The sequence below is a fragment of the Portunus trituberculatus genome, chromosome 49 (genome assembly GCF_017591435.1).
Source record: "Portunus trituberculatus isolate SZX2019 chromosome 49, ASM1759143v1, whole genome shotgun sequence".
NCBI lineage: Eukaryota > Metazoa > Arthropoda > Malacostraca > Decapoda > Portunidae > Portunus > Portunus trituberculatus.
In genome coordinates this window covers 1,430,841-1,455,036 of record NC_059303.1, presented here as the reverse complement: position 1 = coordinate 1,455,036, position 24,196 = coordinate 1,430,841, and the positions used below count along the sequence as shown (strand labels likewise).

General features: G+C 38.1%; 1 protein-coding gene across 1 annotated transcript in view; it reads right to left on the bottom strand.

Annotated features, from left to right (window-relative positions):
• Positions 1 to 23,596, bottom strand: part of LOC123499074 (tubulin-specific chaperone D-like) — a 563,551-nt gene extending 539,955 nt beyond the window's left edge. The window contains exon 1 of the mRNA XM_045246676.1: positions 23,575 to 23,596. The gene's annotated coding sequence lies outside the window, so the exon portion shown is untranslated. The remainder of the gene's footprint in view (positions 1 to 23,574) is intronic.
• Positions 23,597 to 24,196: the final 600 nt, after the last annotated feature.

The following is a 24,196-nucleotide window of genomic DNA, read 5'->3' as shown; positions in this document are numbered from 1 at the left end:
ATGTGTCTGATTGAAAATGACATAAAAATATGCAAATATAGTTCCTAATGGTGCAAAGTATGGATGTACCAGTGTCCCATCAAAATATTTTTTGTAAGTCTAATAGTACATATATACCTTATCACAAAATTGTCAGAGTTTCTGCATAGGATAATGCTCCACTCAAAAGCGTGAGCAAATATCACTGAGTAGCATTTATAAAAAAAAATTTTTGAGTCTGTGCCAAATAACCTGGCCAACATTCACCAATTTTCCTAACTGAATCACAACAAGCAAACTTGGTATACCTTTTGATCTCAGAAAGTTTCTCAGAGTTCACTGTCCATTTTCTAAGTTCATCCTCACTAATATCCATAGTATTATCCATAGTGAAGTCGTTGTGTTCAGTGTGGCGATGGCTCTTAACACGCTAGATTTGTTTACGTTTCGATAGAACAATCTCGGTGCATGTCAGACAATATCCTCTATACTGTTAATTTCTTAAGACTATTAATTGTTGTGATTTTCTGTATGAATATAATTCATATTAATTTTTATGGAAAGAAAAAGGCATTAAAACTACGCTTTACCTATTAATGATCTGTTCTATTTTTTGTCCCAGAAATAAAGATGGTAAAGAAGAGTGCTCGACATATATATAAACATTTCCACTTTTTTTAGCTTATATGCCACGAGTACATTCTTAGAAAGAATATAACTATTTTATTAAACCATTTAATATTTACAAAACTGCATCTTCCAGTTGACCAACTTGCTATGAAATAATTAACCCATCTGGCTGTTGAAGGCACCTACATAACAGATCATGCTCAGTCCCATTGCATATCCCTTTCCTGGTATACCACGGACCAGTCAATTTCATTAACGAACTCCCTTATATGGTTATAATTTGCCCTAGTATAATTTAATTTTTCCTCCCTGCGTTCCACAATCTTATTCGTGCTTAATTCCGTATCCAGCTCAAAGCTTAGAACATCATGATCCCTTTTCCCCAAGGGACATTCATTTTCAATTTCCTCTTTTAGAGAAATTCCCCAGGTAAATACCAAATCCAACCTTGCTGCAACATCTTGTCCCCTGCACCTTGTTGGTGATCTCACCCACTGTGTCATCAAGTTATTTGTTGCTACCTTTAACAATTCTTCTGCCCACTCACCACCGTTCACCACTTCGTAGTCTTCCCACACTATTTCTTTACAATTAAAGTCTCCGACTATCATCACTCTATCCTTTCTGATGAGTTCTTGCTTCATTCTGTCTAGAGTATTTCTCATCACCATTTGGTACTGTTCATATTCCCAAGCATTGGTTCTGGGTGGTATGTATACTGTTATAATACTAATGTCCCTCTTGCCATCTGTTATAAGCATACTTATCACTTCCTCATTTCTCTTACTATAATTCACCTCCTTCACTATCAGATCTTGCCTATGACTTAAACTCTTTCAAAAGAGGAGTGTCAAGACACCTCTTACGTTAACTGGACCCTCCTTTTATTTTTTTTTTTTCTCTTTCTACTTTCTTCTTAACAGGGCCTGGCAACCATTTTTTTTTTTCCAACACTATGTTTCCTTGGCCAGTGCCCTTGTAATGTAGTAAGAACCATTATACCACCACCTCCTTTATTTTTTCTATCAATTCTCCATACTTTGTAGTGTTTTACAACAAACCAGTCTACCTTTATTTCGGGCCTTAGCTTTGTTTCCACCACACACATTATGTCCGGTTCGTTATTTCTTAGGTAATCCATACATTCTAGTCTCTTAGACAGAAATCCATCTATGTTCGTGTAAGTCACTTTTATTCCATTCCTAGTCTCATTCTTCCATGTAATGTCTATTCCGTCTGTTTTATCAACCACTTCTTAAGCCTCCCATTTCTCATCCTCCAAAAAAACTTGGTCTTTTCCTCCTCTGTTCTTTCGTCATTCCTCTCTTTCACTTCAGTTACAAGCTTTTTCATTTTCATTCGCTCATCCTGTGACATATTTCTTCTTATGTAAATTGTTTTGGTTTCCTCAGAGTCCTTAAGTTTCCAAGCCCTCCTCAACAAGGCCTCAGCTTTCAGCTGCCACCTGAGACTTTAATTTCAATTTTAATGGTCTATTCTTGCCTTCCTCAAAAGCTCCTAATCTAACACTTTCTTCTACCTCAGCATATAGGTCCTTTTCTTCCACAGAGATCTTGTTCAGTAAAAACTTAATCCTGTCATTTTCCTTATCCCTACTGTCCTGCCAGTTCCTGTTAGTTTCTTCTCTCAATCCTATCATGATCACACATTTTTTCTTTTCAGCAATATCTCTCACCACATACTCATTTTCCTTTAGTGCCTTTACCATTTCCCTCTGTGTAATCCCTTTATTTTCCTCTTCCTGTTTTTTCACTATCTCCCTAAAGGACCTTTGTACCTCCTGATGTTCATGGTTCACTTCTTTCAACCTGGTATCAATTAGATTAAGGCATTCCTCCTTCCTCAAGTCCCTTTCGGATATTTTCATCTCCATTTCCAGGAGTTTAGCCTTCATCTCTTCACAGTTTCCTTAGTTGTTGGTTTTCTTTCTCCATCTCTACTTTTTCCTTCAATAGCTCTTTATTCGCTATCGTTAACAAATAGATCTCTTTTTTTAATGAATCATTCTCGGCTAGAACTCTATCCAGTTTTTCTTCTATGTACAAAATGTTTAGGAACTTACTTTCCAGTGCCTGAACCCTTGCATCCATATCTAATTTCTCCAGTCCTCTTGGCGTACTTATAAAACCTTCAAAGTCCCGGGCTTGTCTAGACGCCATATTTGTTATCGTCAGCTGATTACAGCCAAAACAATCACCACCCACACTCTCCTCTCAGGGACCACTCTCCATATCCCTCACTTTCAACACTATGCGACAGTAGGACATTAACAGGACACTAACTTAAAGGTACTCAGGCCCTGTAACACCATAGGTATTTTCCTTCTTCCCGTCCGCGGGAGAGCGTCCTCTCAGCGACAGCGAGTGTGTGTGTGTGTGTGTATTTACCTAGTTGTATTTACCTAGTTGTAGTTTTACAGGGCCTGGGCTTTATGCTCGTGTGGTCCCGTCTCCATATCTACACTTATCCAATTTTTCTTTAAAACTATGTACACTCTTTCCTGATACCACTTCCTCACTCAAACTGTTCCAAGTCTCAACACATCTTTGTGGGAAACTATATTTTTTAACATCTCTCAGACATCGTCCCTTCCTTAGTTTCTTACTATGCGATCTTGTGCTTCTAAAGTCATATTCTTCTCTCAGGATCAGTTTCTCATTATCCACTTCATCCATTCCGTTAATCAATTTATAAACTTGTATCAGATCCCCTCTCTCTCTTCTCTGCTCCAAGGTTGGTAGATCCATTGCCTTTAGTCTCTCCTCATATGCCATCCCTTTAAATTCTGGAACCATTCTTGTAGCCATTTTTGTAGTCTCTAATTTTCTTATGTGTTTCTTTTTATGGGACTCCACACAACTCCTGCATATTCCAATCTAGGTCTTATTTTAGTACTTATCAATTTCTTCATCATTTCCTTGTCCATATAGTGAAATGCTACTCCAATATTCCTTAGCAAATTATCGTCTCTCTGAAAATTCTATCAATATGGCTAATCGGTTGATTATTTTCTTCCATTGTCACTCCCAAGTCCTTTTCCTTTTTACTTTTTCTAGTTCTACTCCATCTCCCATCTTATAGATTCCCACTGGTCGTCTTTCACTTTTCCCATTTCCATGACATGGCTTTTGTCCACATTGAATTCCATCTCCCATTTTTGCTCCATTTCCAGATCTTGTTTAAGTCTTCCTGTAGTATTTCACAATCCTCTTTTGTTTAATGACTCTGCACAGTTTCGCATCGTCCATAAACAGATTTATGTAGCTGTTCACTCCCTCTGGCATGTCATTTATATATACGAGAAAAGTATTGGTGCCAATACTGACCCCTGTGGCACTGCTGTCTACTGTTCTCCACTTGGACTTCATATCTTTAACTATCGTCCTTATTTCTCTCCCCCTTAAGTAATTCTTCATCCATCTCAATGTGCTTCCTTTTAAGCCACCCTTCTCCTCTAACTTCCATAGTAATCTTTCATGTGGCACTTTATCAAAAGCCTTTTTTAGATCTAAATAAATACAGTCAATCCATCCTCTCTCTCTTGTACTTTATCAACTATTCTAGAGTAGAAACTCAATAAATTTGTCACACATGACCGACCTTTTCTAAAACCAAATTGGCTATTTGATAATATTTTGTTGTCTTCAAGAAACTCGATCCATTGCTTCTTTATTACTTTTTCACACATCTTGCATATTACACTAGTTAGTGATACCGGCCTGTAATTTAAAGGTTCTTCCTTCCTTCCGCTCTTATATATGGGAACCACCTCAGCTCTTTTCCACTCCACTGGCACTGTTCCATTTTCTATTGAGCATTTTATGATGTATATTGGACTTGCTAGTTCTTCCCTACATTCTTTCAGTATTCTGCCTGAGACTTCATCCGGTCCCATTGCCTTTTCCTCATCCAATTCCGTCATCAACTTTTTATTTCAAGCTTGGTTACTTTAATCTCTTTCATATAGACAGTCTCTCTATTACCCTGTGGTCTTTCAAATTTGGATTCCTTAGTAAAGACCTCATGAAATTTACTATTTAACAGTTCTGCCATACTTTTGGGTCTTCCACCATTCCGTTCTCTCCTTTTAACCTTTCTATTGTTTCTTTTTGTCTTATTTTTCCATTTATGAATCTGTAGAACAATTTTGGTTGTTCCTTACATTTTTGACAATGTCCTTTTCATAGTTCTTTTCTTCTTCCTTTCTCACCTTAGCATATTCATTTCTTGCTGTTTTGAAGTTTTCCTTATTTTCTGGATTTGTTTCTTCTCCACCTTTTCCATGCTCCATCTCGTTTCTCCTTTGCCCTAGCACATCTTGCATTAAACCAATCTTTCTTTCCTTCTTCTTTAGGTCTATATTTTGGAACATATTCCTGACCCCAGTTTTGTATATTTCCAAAAATAAGTTATATTTCTCTTGAACCGTTAATGAGTTTTCCATCTCCTCCCAGTTTACGTTTTAAAATAGTTCTTGAGATTCTCAATATCAGCCTTTCTGTAATTTAATCGGTCTCCTTTGTATGATTCATCTCTATCTTCCTTTCCTTCTTCTATATCCATCTCTAATATTACATGGTCACTCTTTCCCAATGGGCACTTGTATCTTATATCATCGTTAATTGGTATATCCCTTGTAAAACTAGGTCTAATCTTGCCGGCTCATCGTTTCCTCTGAATCTTGTGTTTTCCTTTACTCTTTGGACCATCAAATTATCTATCATTAGGTTCAGGAATCTATCTCCCCAGGCATCTTCCCCCATACCACTTTCATAATTTTCCCAGTCTACCTCCTTACAGTTGAAATCTCCTATCAATATCACTTTTCTCCTTTCCTTAATGATTCTTGTAAGACTCCTTATTGTGTCATCTATCATGTCTGTGTGTGTGTGTGTGTGTGTGTGTGTGTGTGTGTGTGTGTGTGTGTGTGTGTGTGTGTGTGTGTGTGTGTGTGTGTGTGTGTGTGTGCGTGCAGATGTATTTACCTAGTTGTACCTAGTTGTATTGTACAGGGTTCGAGCAGGCCTCATAATGTCCTGTCTCCATTTCTCCGTTTATCTAGTTTTTCTTTAAAGTTATGCACACTATGTGCTGTAACAATTCCATTATCCAATGCATTCCATTTTTCCACTGTTCTGTGTGGAAAATGGTATTTTCCAATATCCTTCACACACTGCCTTATCCTGATCTTCTTTTCATGTCCTCTTGTCCTTCCATCTTCTTCCGTCAACAGCACCAGGTCTTCTTTGTCTATTTTTTCAATATCATTTACTATCTTATACATTGTTATTAGGTCCCCCATTCTCTTCTATCTTGTAAGGTTGGCAGTCCCATTTCCTTTAGTCGTTCTTCATATGTGAGGTCCTTTAATTCTAGCACCATCTTAGTAGCAATCTTCTGTATCCTTTCCAATTTTCTTATATTCTTTTTAGAGCTTGGAGACCATACCACTGCTGCATACTCCAGCCTTGGGCATATCATGCTTGTGATGATTTTTTTCATCATATCTTTATCCATGTAATGAAATGCCACTCTTATATTAGTCAACATCTTATATGATAGTCCAAATATCTTGCTTATGTGTTTATCAGGGCTCAGATTTTCTTGTTTGATCACTCCAAGATCTTTTTCCTCTTTAGTCCTCATTATTTGCTTCTCCCACATCAAATAGTTCCATGCTGGTCTGCTCTTACTCTTTCCTAGTTCCATTATGTGGCATTTCTTGGCATTAAACTCAAATTTCCACTTCTTGCTCCATTCATATATCTTGTTTAAATCTTCCTGCAACAGCAGACAGTCCTCTCTGGTTTTGATAACTCTTAGCAACTTTGCATCATCAGCGAATAAATTTATGTAACTGTTTATCCCAATGTTAATGTCGTTTACATAAACTTGAAACATAATGGGTTTGTGTGTGTGTGTGTGTGTGTGTGTGTGTGTGTGTGTGTGTGTGTGTGTGTGTGTGTGTGTGTGTGTGTGTGTGTGTGTGTGTGTATTCACCTAGTTGTAATTTTACAAGGCCTGGGTATCATACTCTGTGGCCCGTCTCCATATCTACACACATCCAACTTTCCTTTAAAACTATGCACACTCTGCTGACACCACCTCCTCACTCAAACCATTCCACACCTCCACACATCTTTGTGGGAAACTATATTTCTTCACATCCTTCAAGCATATTCCTTCTATCCTTTTACTATGCGATCTTGTAGTTCTATTTAAGTTTTCTCTCTCAACATCATTTGCTCATTATCCACTTCATCCAGTCCGTTCAACAGTTTATAAACCTGTATTAAATCTCCTCTTTTTCTTCTTTGTTCCAAGGTAAGCAAATTCATTTCTTTTAATCTCTCCTCATAGGTCATTTCTGCCAATTCCAGAACCATTTTGTTGCCATTCTCTGCAATCTCTCCAACTTCCTTATATGCTTCTTTTATAAGGGGACCAAACCACTCCAGCATATTCCAATCTTGGTCTAATTAGTACTAATTAATTTCTTCATCATATCTTTATCCATATAATGGAAGGCTAATCCAATATTTTTTATCAAATTATACGTTTCTCCAAACATCTTATCAATATGAGCCTCAAACTGCCCATGGTCTTGTATTATCACTCCCAAATCCTTTTCCTTTTCCACCTTTTTCAACACTACTTCTTCACCCATCTTATATGACCCTCTTGGCGTCTTCACTCTTCCCATCTCCATCACATGACTTTTGCTCAGATTAAATTCCATTTGCCACCTTTTGCTCCACTCCCAAATCTTATCCAGATCTGCCAGTAAAATTTCACAATCTTCTTCACTCTTCACACACTTACACAACTTCACATCATCCGCAAACAAATTAATATAACTGTGTGTGTGTGTGTGTGTGTGTGTGTGTGTGTGTGTGTGTGTGTGTGTGTGTGTGTGTGTGTGTGTGTGTGTATTTACCTAGTTGTATTTACCTAGCTGTAGTTTTACAGGGCCTGGGCTTTATGCTCGTGTGGCCCTGTCTCCATATCTACACTTATCCAATCTTACTTTAAAAGTATGCACACTCATTGCAGACACTACTTCTTCATTCAAACTGTTCCACGTCTCAATACATCTTTGTGGGAAACTATATTCTTTAACATCTCTCAGACATCTTCCCTTTCTCAGCTTTTTACTATGCGATCTTGTGCTTCGAATGTCATATTCTTCTCTCAGGATCAGTTTCTCATTATCCACTTGGTCCAATCCGTTGATCAATTTATAAACTTGTATCAGATCCCCTCTCTCCCTTCTTTGTTCCAGGGTTGGAAGATCCATAGCCTTTTGTCTCTCCTCATATATCATCCCTTCAAATTCTGGAACCATTCTTATAGCCATTTTTTGTAGTCTCTCCAACTTCCTTATGTGTTTCTTTTTATGAGAGGTCCACACTATTCCAATCTGGGTCTTATTATAGTACTTATCAATTTCTTCATTATTTCTTTGTCCATGTTGTGAAATGCTACTCTAATATTCCTTAACAAATTATATGTCTCCATAAAAATTCTATCAAAATGGCTTACCGGTTGATTGTTTTTTTCCATCGTCACTCCTAAGTTCTTTTCCTTTTTTACTTTCTCCAGTTCTTCTCCATCTCCCATCTTATAGATTCCCACGGGTCGTCTTTCACTCTTTCCCATTTCCATGACATGGCTTTTGTCCACATTGAATTCCATTTTCCACTTTTTACTCCATTCCCAGATCTTAATTAGGTCTTCTTGCAGTATTTCACAATCCTCTATTTGCTTTATAACTCTGCACAGTTTTGTATCATCTGCAAACAGATTTATGTAGCTGTTCACTCCTCCTGGCATGTTGTTAATATAAATGAGGAAAAGTATTGGTGCCAATACTGATCCCTGCGGCACTCCACTTTCTACTGCTCTCCACTTGGACTTCATATCTTTAACTACCGTCCTTATTTCTCTCCCCCTCAAATCATTTTCTATCCATCTCAATGTGCTTCCATTCAAGCCATCCTTCTCCTCTAACTTCCATAGTAATCTTGCATGTGGCACTTTGTCAAACACCTTTTTTAAATCCAAATAAATTCAGTTGACCCATCCCTCTCTCTCTTGTACTCTATCAACTATTCTAGAATAGAAACTCAATAAATTAGTTACACAAGACCGTCTTTTTCTAAAACCAAATTGGCTATTTAATATTAATTTGTCTTCAAGGAACTCGATCCATTGTTTCTTTATTATTCTTTCACACATCTTGCATATTACACTAGTTAGTGATACCGGTCTGTAATTTAAAGGTTCTTCCTTCCTTCCGCTCTTATATATGGGAACCACTTCAGCTCTTTTCCATTCCACTGGTACTGTTCCATTTTCTATTGAGCATTTTATGATGTATATAGGACTTGCTAGTTCTTCCCTACATTCTTTCAGTATTCTGCCTGAGACTTCATCCGGTCCCATTGCCTTCTCTTCATCCAGTTCCTTCATTAACTCTTTTATTTCAAGCTTGGATACTTTAACCTCTTTCATATAGACTGTCTCTATTACCCTGTGGCCTTTCAAATTTGGATTCCTTAGTAAAGACCTCCTGGAATTTATTATTTAATAGTTCTGCCATACTTTTGGGTCTTCCACCATCCCATTCTCTTCTTTTAACCTTTCTATTGTTTCTTTTGCCTAATTTTTCCATTTATGAATCTGTAGAACAATTTTGGTTGTTCCTTACATTTTACGACAATGTCCTTTTCAAAGTTCTTTTCCTCTTCCTTCCTCACCTTAACATATTCATTTCTCGCTGTCTTGAAGTTTTCCTTATTTACTGGATTTCTATTTCTCCTCCACCTTTTCCATGATCCATCTCTTTTCTCCTTTGCCCTAGCACACCTTGCATTAAACCAATCTTTCTTTTCTTCTTCTTTAGGTCTATATTTCAGGACATATTCCCTGACTCCTGTTTTGTATATTTCCAAAAATAAGTTATACTCCTCTTGCATTGTCTCTGAGTTTTCCATCTCCTCCCAGTTTATGTTTTTAAAATAGTTCTTGAGAGTCTCAATATCAGTCTTTCTGTAATTCAATCGGTCTCCTTTGTATGAATCGTCTCTATCTTCCTTTCCCTCTTCTATATCCATTTCTAAAATTACATGGTCAGTCTTTCCCAATGGGCACTTATATCTTATATCATCATTCATTTGTATACCCCTTGTAAAAATTAGGTACAATCTCGCCGGCTCGTCGTTTCCTCTGAATCTTGTGCATTCCTTTACTCTCTGGTCCATCATATTGTGTATCATTAGGTTTAGGAATCTTTCTCCCCAGGCTTCTTTCCCCATACCACTTTCATAATTTTCCCAGTCCACTTCTTTACAGTTGAAATCTCCTTCTAATATTACTTTCCTCCTTTCTTTAACAATTCTCATTAGACTCCTTATTGTGTCATCTATCATGTCTTTATATTCTTGATTGGTCCATGAATTTGTTTTTGGTGGCACATATGTTACAATGATTGTTAACTCTTTTTTATTAATATGCATCTTAAGATACAGTACTTCTGCTTTTTCTTCCCCACATTCCACTTTGTTTATCACTATCTCCTTCCTTAACATTATTATGACTCCTCCTCCTCCTTTACCCACTCTGTCTCTTCTCCATACATTATACCTATTATCCAAGTTTATTTTGATTGCCTCATTTAATTTTGTTTCAGCCAGGCATACAATATCCAAATTTTCTTTCTTTATGTAATCTCTTAATTCTAATTTACTTGATAAAACCCAATCTATGTTCTTATACATAATAATTTACTTGATAAAACCCAATCTATGTTCTTATACATAATTTTTAGTCTCTTGCCTTTATCATTTTTAGTTAAACTTGTTCCGCTTTTTTCTCTTCCTTCTCGTTTATATACCATTTCCTTATCCTGTCTCCTAAAATTCTCCAAAAAATGCCTTTTTTCCCTCTTCTGACCTTTCATTATTTTTTTCCCTTATTGCTGCTGCCAGTTCATTGTATCTCTTCCTTTCTTCCTCATTTCTATTTTTCTTTATATAGATATTCTTGCAGCCTTCTGTTTCCCTAAGTTTTGTTGTTCTATATAATATTTCTTCTGTTACTGCTTGTGATTTTAGTAGTATTTTAATTGGTCTCGTTTTTCCTTCTTGATATGGTCCCATTCTGTTTATTTCTTCTACTTCTTCTTCCAAGTTCTGCCTATCTTTGTCGTTTAGATTTTTTAGTAGGTCTTTGACTGATTTCATTTCTTCTTTTTCTCTTCTTGATCTATATTTTATATTTTTTTCTTTTATTCCAAATACGACTACACTCTTCTTTTTTTTTTGCAATTTCTCTAACTAGATTTTCTTTTGTCTTGAGGACTCCTATCATTTTGTTTGTCATATTTTGTCATGTGTGTGTGTGTGTGTGTTTGTGTGTGTGTACCTAGTTGAATTGTACAGGGTTCGAGCAGGGCTCATAATGTCCTGTCTCCATATATCCACTTATCTAATTTTTCTTTATGCGCTGTAACGCCATCATTTAATGCATTCCACTTTTTTCCACCATTCTATGTGGATAAATTTTTTCAAATATCCTTTACACACTGCCTCTCCCTAATCTTTGCATGTCCTCTTGTCCTTCCAGCTTCTTCTGTCACCAGCACCAGGTCGTGCTGATATATCTTTTCAATGCCATCAACTATTTTATACGTTATTAGGTCTCCTCTTTCTCTTTTATCCTATAAGGTTGGCAGTCCCATTTCCTTCAGCCTTTCTTCTTATGTTAGGTCCTTTGGTTCTGGAACCATCTTTGTAGCTATCCTCTGGATCCCTTCTAATCTTCTCATATCCTATTTCAAGCTCAGCGACCACACCACTGCTGCATATTCCAATTTTGGACGTATCATATTTGTTATAATTTTTTTCATCATATCCTTATCCATGTACTGAAATGTAAACCTAATATTAGCCAACATTTTATACGTTGTTAAAAATATTTTACTTGTGTGTTTTTCGGGGCTCAGAGTTTCCTGTACAACCATTCCCAGTTCTATCTTTTTTCTCTTTGGTTTTCATTATTTGTTACTCTCTCATCAAATAGTTCCATACTGGCCTTCTCCTACTCTTTTCTAATTCTATTATGTGGCATTTCTTGGAAACAAATTCTAACTTCCACTTCTTACTCCACTCATAAATTTTGTCTATATCTTCCTGCAGTAGCAAACAGTTTTCTCATGTCTTAATAATTGCTCTTAACAATTTTGCATCATCATCAAACAAATTAATATAACTGGTTACTCCATACTGTATGTCGTCTACATATACCTGGAACATAACGGGGGCTAACACTGACCCCTGTGGCACTCATAACATAACATAACATAAATAATACGATAACAAAGGGCCACCAGGTCCCATCTAGGTTATCCTGTATCAGTCGCACAGCGACCTCGTCATCAGTACTTAAAGATACACTTACAAGTACACAATACATTATATACTAATTCTAAATATTTGGCCCATTAACAGGGCTAAGTCCTGCATCGAAATCCTCTACAATTTGTGGTCCCCATACATGGGGATCATGTCTTGTTTAACTATTGTAAATTTCTTATAAAAACTATCATGCAGTCCTATACATAATTATAAATCTAATAAATTTAAGTGCTTATCTAATCTGTTTTTAAACATTGTCAAACTAGTACTATTTACAACCGTCTCTGGCAATACATTCCAGAAGTCTACCACCCTATGACTAAAAAAATATTTTCTTATATCTAACCTGCAGCCTTGCTTTCTAATCTTCCTGCCATGATTTCTAGTCCTATTTCCCTCCTCTAAGGTAAAGAAAGATCTCACATCTATTTAGTTTGTATCTGAGAACATTTTAAATAACTCTATCATATCCCCTCTTATACATCTCCTCTTAAATGAAAACATGTTTAATTCCTTTAATCTATCTCTATACTCCAGGCGCTTTAATGCTGGTATCATCCTAGTTGCTCTTCTCTGAACTGCTTCTAACATGTTGATATCCTGCCTATAGTGGGGTGACCAGGCCTGTATGTAATACTCTAAATGGGGCCTAACATAGGAATTATATAAGCTACGCACCACTTCCTTACTTTTATAACTAACATTTCTATTCATAAAACCCAGGATCCTATTTGCCCTATTTCTTACTTCTAAACATTGCTTTGAAAATTTCATAGTCCTGTCTATCACTACTCCTAAATCCTTTCCTTCCTCTACTGCCTCTAGCCAACATACCTCCATCTCATAGCTAAAGTTGGTGTTGTCTTTACCTGAATGCATAACCTGACACTTTTTAGAATTAAACTCCATCTGCCACCTATCTGCCCATGCTATCAGCCTGTCCAAGTCTCGTTGTATTCTGTAATTGTCCTTTTCACCCTGTACTGCACATGCTATCTTAGTATCATCTGCAAACTTTGATACTTTGCTACTAATTCCTATATCTAAATTGTTAATGTACACCAAGAAAAGAAGAGGTCCTAGCACTGATCCTTGGGGTACCCCACTAACCACTTCCTTCCACTCAGACATTGCCCCATTTAATACTACTCTCTGTTTCCTATCAGAAAGCCATTCACTAATCCAATCAACTAACCTACCCCCTATCCCATGTAGTCTCAATTTGTACACTAGCCTCCTATGTGGTACCTTATCAAACGCCTTGCTAAAATCTAGATATATAACATCTATGCTATTTCCATCATCTAACTCCTTGGTAATATATTCTAAGATATCGAGCAAATCTATACTCATTTAAATGCTCCCAAATACTACCCTTAATGATTTTCTCTAGTATCTTACATACTATACTAGTTAAACTGATCAGTCTATAATTATTCGCATCATCCTTCCTACCTTTTTTAAATATTGGAGTAACATTAGCTAACTTCCAGTCCTGAGGTATCTCAGCAAACCTAAGTGATCTTTCAAAGATTAACTTAAGTGCTTCAGAAATACTGTCTACACCCTCCCTAAGTACTCTGGCATGTAGCTCATCAGGACCACTAGCTTTCCTATCGTCTAGTTCAAGAATAAATTTCCTAATAATTCCCGGTTTTATATCAATATTTTCTAAAGCTCTTAAACTACTCGTCGCACTGTTTGTAACAGGATTTCCTATTCTTTCCCTAGTAAATACTGAAGAAAATTGTTCATTCAATAATTCTACTATGTCTTCATTTTGATCCACTACATATAACATAACATAACATAACATAAATAATAGGATAACAAAGGGCCACCAGGGCCCATCTAGGTTATCCTGTATCAGTCGCACAGCGACCTCGTCATCAGTACTTAAAGATACACTTACGTGTACTACACAATACATTATATACTAATTCTAAATATTTGGCCCATTAACAGGGCTAAGTCCTGCATCGAATTCCTCTACAATCTGTAATCCCCATACATGGGGATCATGTCTTGTTTAACTATAGTAAATTTCTTATAAAAACTATCATGCAGCGCTATACATAATTATAAATCTAATAAATTTAAGTGCTTATCTAATCTGTTTTTAAACATTGTCAAACTAGTGCTATTTACAACCGTCTCTGGCAATGCATTCCAGAAGTCTACCACCCTATGACTAAAGAAATATTTTCTTATATCTAACCTGCAGCCTTGCTTTCTAATCTTCCTGCCATGATTTCTAGTCCTACTTCCCTCCTCTAAGGTAAAGAAAGATCTCACATCTATGTAGTTTGTATCTGAGAACATTTTAAATAACTCTATCATATCCTCTTATACATCTCCTCTCAAATGAAAACATGTTTAATTCCTTTAATCTATCTCTATACTCCAGGCGCTTTAAAGCTGGTATCATCCTAGTTGCTCTTCTCTGAACTGCTTCTAACATGTTGATATCCTGCCTATAGTGGGGTGACCAGGCCTGTATGCAATACTCTAAATGGGGCCTAACATAGGAATTATATAAGCTACGCACCACTTCCTTACTTTTATAACTAACATTTCTATTTATAAAACCCAGGATCCTATTTGCCCTATTTCTTGCTTCTAAACATTGCTTTGAAAATTTCATAGTCCTGTCTATCACTACTCCTAAATCCTTTCCTTCCTCTACTGCCTCTAGCCAACATCCCTCCATCTCATAGTTAAAGTTTGTGTTGTCTTTACCTAAATGCATAACCTGACACTTTTAGAATTAAACTCCATCTGCCACCTGTCTGCCCATGCTATCAGCCTGTCCAGGTCTCGTTGTATTCTGTAATTGTCCTTTTCACCCTGTACTGCACATGCTATCTTAGTATCATCTGCAAACTTTGATACTTTGCTACTAATTCCTATATCTAAATCGTTAATGTACACCAAGAAAAGAAGAGGTCCTAGCACTGATCCTTGGGGTACCCCACTAACCACTTCCTTCCACTCAGACATTGCCCCATTTAATACTACTCTCTGTTTCCTATCAGAAAGCCATTCACTAATCCAATCAACTAACCTACCCCTATCCCATGTAGTCTCAATTTGTACACTAGCCTCCTATGCGGTACCTTATCAAACGCCTTGCTAAAATCTAGATATATAACATCTATGCTATTTCCATCATCTAACTCCTTGGTAATATATTCTAAGATATCGAGCAAATTTGTAAGACAGGACCTCCCTGATCTAAAGCCATGTTGGGTATCTCTAATTAATCTATTCTCATTTAAATGCTCCCAAATACTACCCTTAATGATTTTCTCTAGTATCTTACATACTATACTAGTTAAACTGATCGGTCTATAATTATTCGCATCATCCTTCCTACCTTTTTTAAATATTGGAGTAACATTAGCTAACTTCCAGTCCTGTGGTATCTCAGCAAACCTAAGTGATCTTTCAAAGATTAACTTAAGTGCTTCAGAAATACTGTCTACACCCTCCCTAAGTACTCTGGCATGTAGCTCATCAGGACCACTAGCTTTCCTATCGTCTAGTTCAAGAATAAATTTCCTAATAATTCCGGTTTTATATCAATATTTTCTAAAGCTCTTAAACTACTCGTCGCACTGTTTGTAACAGGATTTCCTATTCTTTCCTAGTAAATACTGAAGAAAATTGTTCATTCAATAATTCTACTATGTCTTCATTTTGATCCACTACTACACCATCTTTTCTGAGTGGTCCAATCCTATCCTTATTTCTTTTATCACTGACCTTGTAATAACTATATAATTTTTGGGATCTTTACTCCCAGCTCTAGCTAGTTTTATCTCTGCCTGCCTTTTACTTTTTTTATAACCTTACTCAAATCATCTCTGACCTGTCTGTACCTAATCAAATCTACATCTTCCCACTTTTCTGCAACTCTCTGTATGCCCTCTTCTTCTCTCTGATCTGGCTACCTATCTCATGAGTCCACCATAATGGCTTCCTGTTTCTCTGCCTTATATCTTTGTAAGGGATACACTGCATCACTATACCCTTTACTACAACCTTAAAAATATCCCACATCTCCTGTGCAGTTTTATTTCCAAAACTATCTTCCCAGTTTACCTCTCCTAATAACTGACGTAACCTACCATAATTGCCTTTCTGATAGTTTGGGACTCTAGTCTTATTCACTATATTATCCCTACTGGAATTAATGATAAATCTAATTATATGATGGTCACTGTTTGCTAAAGTCTCTCCTACCTCAACTTCCTTTAAACAATGCTCAATATTTGTTAGTACTATGTCTAAAACCTTCCTCCCCTAGTAGGTTTATCTACCATCTGCACTAAATAGTTATCCTGAAAACTTTCCATAAACTTATTTTCACTAGCATCTCCTACCATCCTCTCCCAGTTTACTGACTTAAGATTAAAATCCCTAAGATAATTGTCTGACTAGTACACCCCTATTTATCTCATCTACCATAAGGTTGTCTACCTCTGCTGACTGGTTAGGTGGTCTATAAAAGCTCCTACTCTAATAACCTTACTTTTGTTTACTCTAACATCCAGCCATAAGGACTCTACTCTGTTATCTACCTTAATACCATTAACCTGACTGGAAATGAAGGATTTTTACATAAATAACTACTCCTCCACCTATCCTACCAATTCTCTGGTGTAAATACATAATGTATCCATCTACTTCATATTCTTTCCTATTTTCCTAAACTTTTCCTCATTTACCCATGCCTCTGTGACACATACAACATCTAAATCCTCCTCAACTATATAACTAGATAACTCGTCCTTCTTGTTCCTAAGACTCCTGGCATTTACATAAAACATTTAAGTCCTGCTACCTTCCTAGATGCTGTCTCCTTATTTGGAATCCTAATCTTATTCTCTCCTATTTGCACCTGGAAATCTTTCCTAATCTTTTCACTATCTCTGTTTATCCTATCTAATTTATGTCTAGCATCTTTCTTCTGGAATGCATTTGCTACCTCACCCCCTACACTCCATCCCAACTCCCCTCCAGACATCCACTCAGCACATCCACACCCTTCCTACTCAGATGCACACCATCCCTAGCATACAAATCCCTTCGCCCATAGAACCTATCCCATACATCCACAAAGCTGACACCCACATCCTTACACATCCCTTTTACCCGATCATTCACACCAATGGCTCTAGACAACCATTCCTGCTAACATACACACGAGGCAAGATTCCTGACACTACACACCTCCTACCACTCTCCCTTATCTTGCCTAACATTTCCCGAAATCTTGCCACTAACTCCTCTGACCCACCTGCTCTGACATCGTTCCCACCTACGTGCAAAACTACTACACCCTCCTCTCCATCCCCCAACCCTCTTCTGCACCTCCTCACTCACTGCCTTCACACCTGCACCAGGCATACACACATTCGTCCTCCTATCCCTGTCTTTCCCACAGAAAGTGCTATCTAAATACCTAACCTGAGAGTCACCCACCACACACACCTGAGGTGTGCTAGGCACAACCATCCTCCTCCTCTCCTCTACCCCCTTCTTTCTCCTTTCACTCACCACAACCACTTCATTCACTCCACTCACTTTCACTCTCCCTCCCTCCAACAAACCGAACCTATTTTCACACTCAACAGGTTTAGTCCTATCCTCCCTAACTGCCTCCGCTTTCCTTCCCTCGCAACCTGCCATCTCTGCCCATCCTGACTACTATCTTTCCCAGTCTGGCTCGCCTGCTCCTCTTCCCACTCTGCTCTTCCCGACAGAGGGCCAAGCCACCCTGTCGCCCTCAGAAGGTCCAACCTTGCCTAACACTGATCTCCTGCCTAATTTTTCCACTGCCTCCCAAGCCTCTTAACCTCCTCCTTCAACTCAAAGATGAGAACTTGTTCGCACTTTTCCCCTAACTTAGCTTTCTCATTTCTCTCTAATTCTCGGTGCTCAAGAGAAAGAACTAAATTCTCACTCTTGAGCCTACACACCATACACTCAGAAAAGTCAACGACCTTCCTGTCATGCCCACACATCTCACACACAACAAACTCTCTAATCCCATCTCAACACTCTCTTTCACGCACTCAATCACACTCTGATATACCTCAGTAGCTACCGCCATACTAATTTACAATCTGTTAACTCACAAACAAATAAAAATACTTGGTGACGGGGGTGGGGAACCCGGTGGTGGGGGCCTAAGTGAGGTCAACTAATCCTCTTTCAAGGTCAACTTGACAGTTACAAGCCTAGTCTCCTCGCTCTACAAAAATACTTTTAACTCACAAACACTGATTCTAACCACTATTTCACTCTAATCTAACACTTGCAGTACACACTTTCACTTCACTAACACTCAAAAGCACCACACACAGACTCCAAGCACAAACACCACTCGCTAACTATAAAAACCACAGCCAAAAACGGAGCGCACACACAACACGTCCACTCTTTTATCACTGACCTTATAATAACTATATAATTTTTTGGGATCTTTACTCCCAGCTCTAGCTAGTTTTATCTCTGCCTGCCTTTTACTTTTTTTTATAACCTTACTCAAATCATCTCTGACCTGTCTGTACCTAATCAAATCTACATCTTCCCCACTTTTCTGCAACTCTCTGTATGCCCTCTTCTTCTCTCTGATCTGGCTACCTATCTCATGAGTCCACCATAATGGCTTCCTGTTTCTCTGCCTTATATCTTTGTAAGGGATACACTGCATCACTATACCCTTTACTACAACCTTAAAAAATATCCCACATCTCCTGTGCAGTTTTATTTCCAAAACTATCTTCCCAGTTTACCTCTCCTAATAACTGACGTAACCTACCATAATTGCCTTTCTGATAGTTTGGGACTCTAGTCTTATTCACTATATTATCCCTACTGGAATTAATGATAAATCTAATTATATGATGGTCACTGTTTGCTAAAGTCTCTCCTACCTCAACTTCCTTTAAACAATGCTCAATATTTGTTAGTACTATGTCTAAAACCTTCCTCCCCTAGTAGGTTTATCTACCATCTGCACTAAATAGTTATCCTGAAAACTTTCCATAAACTTATTTTCACTAGCATCTCCTACCATCCTCTCCCAGTTTACTGACTTAAGATTAAAATCCCTAAGATAATTGTCTGACTAGTACACCCCTATTTATCTCATCTACCATAAGGTTGTCTACATCTGCTGACTGGTTAGGTGGTCTATAAAAGCTCCTACTCTAATAACCTTACTTTTGTTTACTCTAACATCCAGCCATAAGGACTCTACTCTGTTATCTACCTTAATACCATTAACCTGACTGGAAATGAAGGATTTTTACATAAATAACTACTCCTCCACCTATCCTACCAATTCTCTGGTGTAAATACATAATGTATCCATCTACTTCATATTCTTTCCTATTTTCCTAAACTTTTCCTCATTTACCCATGCCTCTGTGACACATACAACATCTAAGTCCTCCTCAACTATATAACTAGATAACTCGTCCTTCTTGTTCCTAAGACTCCTGGCATTTACATAAAACATTTAAGTCCTGCTACCTTCCTAGATGCTGTCTCCTTATTTGGAATCCTAATCTTATTCTCTCCTATTTGCACCTGGAAATCTTTCCTAATCTTTTCACTATCTCTGTTTATCCTATCTAATTTATGTCTAACATCTTTCTTCTGGAATGCATTTGCTACCTCACCCCCTACACTCCATCCCAACTCCCCCTCCAGACATCCACTCAGCACATCCACACCCTTCCTACTCAGATGCACACCATCCCTAGCATACAAATCCCTTCGCCCATAGAACCTATCCCATACATCCACAAAGCTGACACCCACATCCTTACACATCCCTTTTACCCGATCATTCACACCAATGGCTCTAGACAACCATTCCTGCTAACATACACACGAGGCAAGATTCCTGACACTACACACCTCCTACCACTCTCCCTTATCTTGCCTAACATTTCCCGAAATCTTGCCACTAACTCCTCCGACCCACCTGCTCTGACATCGTTCCCACCTACGTGCAAAACTACTACACCCTCCCTCTCCATCCCCCCAACCCTCTTCTGCACCTCCTCACTCACTGCCTTCACACCTGCACCAGGCATACACACGTTCGTCCTCCTATCCCTGTCTTTCCCACAGAAAGTGCTATCTAAATACCTAACCTGAGAGTCACCCACCACACACACCTGAGGTGTGCTAGGCACAACCTCCTCCTCCTCTCCTCTACCCCTTCTTTCTCCTTTCACTCACCACAACCACTTCATTCACTCCTCTCACTCTCACTCTCCCCTCCCCTCCAACAAACCGAACCTATTTTCACACTCAACAGGTTTAGTCCTATCCTCCCTAACTGCCTCCGCTTTCCTTCCCTCGCAACCTGCCATCTCTGCCCATCCTGACTACTATCTTTCCCAGTCTGGCTCGCCTGCTCCCTCTTCCCCACTTTGCTCTTCCCGACAGAGGGCCAAGCCACCCTGTTGCCCTCAGAAGGTCCAACCTTCGGCCTAACACTGATCTCCTGCCTAATTTTTTCCACTGCCTCCCCAAGCCTCTTAACCTCCTCCTTCAACTCAAAGATGAGAACTTCATTCGCACTTTTCCCCTAACTTAGCTTTCTCATTTCCTCTCGCAATTCTCGGTGCTCAAGAGAAAGAACTAAATTCTCGCTCTTGAGCCATACACTCAGAAAAGTCAACGACCTTCCTGTCATGCCCACACATCTCACACACAACAAACTCTCCCAATCCCATCTCAACACTCTCTTTCACGCACTCAATCACACTCTGATATACCTCAGTAGCTACCGCCATACTAATTTACAATCTGTTAACTCACAAACAAATAAAAATACTTGGTGACGGGATGGGGAACCGCGGTGGTGGGGGGGCCTAAGTGAGGTCAACTAATCCTCTTTCAAGGTCAACTTGACGGTTACAAGCCTAGTCTCCTCGCTCTACCAAAATACTTTTAACTCACAAACACTGATTCTAACCACTATTTCACTCTAATCTAACACTTGCAGTACACACTTTCACTTCACTAACACTCAAAAGCACCACACACAGACACCAAGCACAAACACCACTCGCTAACTATAAAAACCACAGCCAAAAACGGAGCGCACACACAACACGTCCACTCGCCACCGCAGCTACTAGAGAACTTCTTACTTTACAATGAGTATGTATCTCTGATCACAGCTCTCATTTCTCTATTCTTCAAGTAATCCCTTATCCAATCTAATATTTTTTTCTCTCAGTCCCTCTATGTTCTCCAACTTCCAAAGTAGTCTGCAATGTGGAACTTTTTTGTGTCCAGATACATAGTGTCCACCCATCACTCTCTGCTCTCTAGTCCTTCTACTACTCAAGTAAAAAATTAATAAAGTTGACACACATGATCTTTTTGTCCTGAACCCAAATTGGCTGTTCAATATAACATGTTTTTCTTACAGATAATTAATTGATTTTCTTTGATAACAATTTCATATATCTTTCCCACAACACTTCTAAGTGACACTTGTCTAATTTAAAGGTTCAGTTCACTTTCCTCCTTTCAATATTGTGATTATGTTAGCTCTCTTCCATCCCAGGGGAACTTTCCCTTCCTTTAATAAGCTGGTAACCATTTCCCAAACTGGTTCTAACAAATTATCTTTACATTTCAGTGCCCAGCCTGACACATCATCTGGTCATCATTTTTCTGACATCCAAATTTTCTAGTAGTCTTCCAATTTCATGTTTGTGCACTATGATTTCCTGCAAGCCTTGACAATGCAATGTCCTATTTAGTTCTGCAAAATCCTCCTCTACAGAGAAAACAGTTTTGAAGCTCTCATTCATTATTTCACTCATTCCCTCTGCTGTTTGGTAGGTCTTCCCTCCTTTAATTATTTTTTCTAATGTTTCCTTATTTTCATCTTATCACTGATATTCTTGTAGAAAAGCTTGGGTTCATCTTCAACTTTTTGCACCACATCTTTTTTTCAAAGTTTCTTTCTTCCTCTCTTCTTACTCTAACATATTCATTTCTAGCATCTTTATACTGCTGTCTGTTGCTTTAATTTTTCTGCTTTTTGAGTTTCTTCCGAGTTTTATCTTTTTTACTCTTAGCTCCTATACATCTGCCATTTTATCAGGCCAGTGTACTCTTCCTTATTTTATAGATTGGTACATATTTCCTCACTCCCTCATTATACTTCTGTGGGAATAATTTATATTTCCCCTATACTCTCTTGCTGTTCATAACGCTCCTCCATTCTATGCTACCAAAAAAATTGTGTTAACTTTTCAAAATTTGCTTTTGCATAATTTAATCTTTCCTTTTTATAGTCCTCCCTGTATCTTAGCACTTCCATTCCTGCATTTCTAATGCTAATGCTACATGGTCACTTCATGTATGTGTGTGTGTTTGTTGTTGACCATTAACACATGCCCATGTGTGTGTGTTTTATTCACCATGGTTGTCTGCTGGTCACCCAGCCAGTCTTACCCTTACAGAAAGAGCTCAGAACTCATACTGACCAGCTTCAGGTAGGACTGAGACCACACCACACTCCACACACCAAGAAAGCAAGGCCACAACCCTTCAAGTTACATCCTGTAACTATTTATGGCTAGGTGAACAGGGGATACATATTAAGAGGCTTGCCCATTTGCCTCGCCGTGCCCGGGACTCGAACCCGGGTCCTCTCGGTTATAAGCCGAGTGCACTAACCACTACACTAAGCGCTGTTTCATAATATATGTAACGTCAAATCAGATCGAAGAGATCGGGTGGGATGTACATATTAAGAGAGTGTCAGTTGGGTTAGGTAAAGTTAAAGTTAGGGTTAATCAGATAAGTTAAAATAGGGTGGCGTAGCCAGCGATGAGCACCAGTGACGGCGATTCGTAACGGGAGGAGGTGGTGGTTAACAAAAAAAGTACCGATTTGCGACGGAAACGAGGTACAGATTAGTTCAATACAGGTCAATATCTACCAGAAATAATAGAACCAGCCAGAAATGAGCTGTTGATGTAACTCTATAGATTTACCCATTTCTCACTAGAAAACATAAGCAGCAACAGATTCCATGGTTTTGGTGTAACTGCAAATTGACCAACACAAGTCTTATCAGAGATTCGTTGGTTGGATGAAAGTCGCTGATCATATTATCATCCTAAGAATGTAAGTGTCAATCGATGTCTGACACGATGACTCACCCACCTGCAATCCCTTCACGCTATATTTTTTCTTACCTAATTAGTAAATCGTTACTCACCTGTTCCGTGACACCTTTTCGATGAGACGTGTACCTTAATACCGATTCAAGGTCAACAGCTCTTCACCAAGAGGCAGGAAGCAAGAATAACCGAAACAGGAGCAATGTTTGTTTAGAGCGAGACCAGGCTCAGTATAAGCAAGGACCCTCTACTAGAGAAGGACCCCCTGTAGCGTAGAATCGTGCTCCTCGTGAAATCTTGCACCAACCCTACTGCGCATGCGCCACTCAGGGAAAAAATGTCGTACCTACCCGGGGAAGCGTAGAATCGTGTTCCTAGTGAGCAGTGCGCTTGGAAATGTTGTAGTGGGGATTCCAGTCTGTCCTCTCTCTCTCTCTCTCATGATGACGCCCGTTCTCTAAAATAATAGCATCTTCGCCCTCCTAACTCTCTCTCTCTCTCTCTCTCTCTCTCTCTCTCTCTCTTAATTTAATTAATGTCATAGGGCACTGCATTATAGAGAAAGTTTATTCAGAAAGTGGGATGAATATCGTAAAAATGAGATAATAGCACACTTTATTTTATTATTTTTTTTTCATATGTACAGTTCAAGTACATAAATGCATATATTTTCTGAACATCCATTGATTAACTTATGTTTTTACTTAACGAAATTGTGCTGGCAAAGATATTTATTTATTTATTTATTATTATTATTATTTTTCTTCTAGCTCAAATGCATAGGTACATACTGTATATTTCTTGAATATGTAGTATCACTTGTTTACAATTGATGAAATTATGCTAGCAAAGATATAGGCACAGTACGAACATGCATACATAAATGTTATATATATATATATATATATATATATATATATATATATATATATATATATATATATATATATATATATATATATATATATATAT